We start from the raw sequence: 2,150 nt of genomic DNA on the forward strand, positions 1-2,150 counted from the left end.
AGAGCCACCCAGCATGAAAGAAAGTGCAGCCTGCCCAAGAATGGCATCATGCACACGGAGAGCTGATGCAGCAAGATGACACAACCAAAAAGAAACACGGATTCCCATGCTGCTGACAATAACAGAAGCGGACAAAGAAAGAAGATGCAGCAAATAGACACAGAGAACAGACAACCAGGGTGGGGTGGGGGGAAGGGGAAATAATTAATTAATTAATTAATTAAAAAATAAAAGTAAATTGAATGTTATATTTACCATTCAGTTGTTAGTACACTTTAAAAAGAGATTAATGGATAAACAAAATGTGGAATAAGCATACAATAGAATATCACTCATTTGTAAGAAGGGATACAAGTACTAACACATGGGATAACATGGACGAATCTTCAGAACCTTATATTTAGTCATTAATAGCACAGTGATACACTCTTTGTCCTTTTGTGTCTGGTTTGCTTCACTCAAAATAATGTCTTATAGATTCATCCATATTGTCATATGCTTCATGACCTCATTTTTTCTTATTGCTACATATCATTCCATCATGTATATACAACACAGTTTGTTTATCTACTGATTAGTTGATTGACACCTAGATTGTTGTCAACTTTTGGAAATCATGAATAAAGCCACTATGACCATCAGAGGAGATGTCTCTGTGTCACTGCTCTCAGCCTTCTGGGTATGTAGCTAGTAATGGTATTGCCAGATCACATGCCAAGTGTATTTCAACTTCCTTAGGAACTGACAGGCAGTCCCCCACAGTTGAAGTACCATTTTACATTCCACCAACAGTGAATAAGGTTCCTGTCTCTCTACATCCTCTCTAACACTGAGAGATTTCTGACTTTTCAATAGTATCCATTCTAATAGGTGTGAAATGATACCTCATTGTAGTTTTTTAAAACAAATCTATTTTACTGATACATATTACTAAAGCATACATCGATCCAAACTATTCAATCAGTGGTGCTTGGTAGAAACACATAGTTGTGCATTCATCACTTCAGTCATTTTTAGAGCAATTTCATTATTCCAATAACAGTAATAATAATAATAACAAAGCAATTTCAGCACCTCCCAATCTCTCTATGCTTCCCCTGCCATACATAGCTGCTATTCTTTTTCATTTTTTCTAGGTTATTTTTATTTATATTTTGTAAAAGCAGTTTTATGTATGCAATATCACCCATATTCATATTTTATGTGAGGTTTTACTATGTTACACAGTCCTATGTTACAGTTTTTAGCTTTCCTTCTAGTAATGTACATGACCTCAGACCTTCAACCACTGTCAAACCCATGTAATAGCTCTGCTAGTTACAAACACTATGATATGCTCTCACCATTTCTATTAATTTTCTAAGATTTATAAACAACCTTTTTACCAGTTCTGCACAGATTAACCTTCAGCTTTCCATTCTCTGTCTTCATTCTATTTTCTGGTGGCCTGTATTCTAATTATTAACTCCTTACATTTATACAATATACTTAGTTCATAATAGCATAATCATACATTATTTGTCCTTTTATGTCTGGCATGCTTTGCTCAAAATAATATCCTCCATGTTCGTCCATGTTGTCATATGTTTCATGACTTCATATCTTGTTATAGCTGCATAACATTCCATAATGTGCACATGCCACAACTGTTTATCCATTCTTCAACTGATGGACACGTGGGTTGTTTCCAACCTCTGGCAATCGTGAATAATCCTAATATGAACATTAGTGTGCAGACATCTGTGTCTCTGCTCTCAGTCTTACTGGGTATATAGCTAGTAATGATGTTGTCGGGTTACATGGCAAGTCTATATACAACCTCCTTAGAAACTGCCAAACAGTCCTCCACAGTAACTGTACCATTCTACATTCCCACCAACAGTAAATAAGCATCACTGTCTCTCAGATCCTCTCCAACATTTACAACTATTACATCTAATAGTTTTGAAATGATATCTCATTGTGGTTTTAATTTTCATTTCCCTAATTGCTAGTGATGTTGAACATTTATGTGTTTCTTTGCCATTTATATTTCTTCTTCAGACAGTTATCTTGTCAAGTCACTTGCCCATTTTTAATTGTTTAGTTGTCTTTTTATAGCACATATTGAGTAACAGTGGTGACAGTAGGCCTACAATCTTGTCCTAGAT

Source organism: Dasypus novemcinctus, unplaced genomic scaffold, assembly GCF_030445035.2.
Source record: "Dasypus novemcinctus isolate mDasNov1 unplaced genomic scaffold, mDasNov1.1.hap2 scaffold_101, whole genome shotgun sequence".
NCBI classification, from domain to species: Eukaryota; Metazoa; Chordata; class Mammalia; order Cingulata; family Dasypodidae; genus Dasypus; species Dasypus novemcinctus.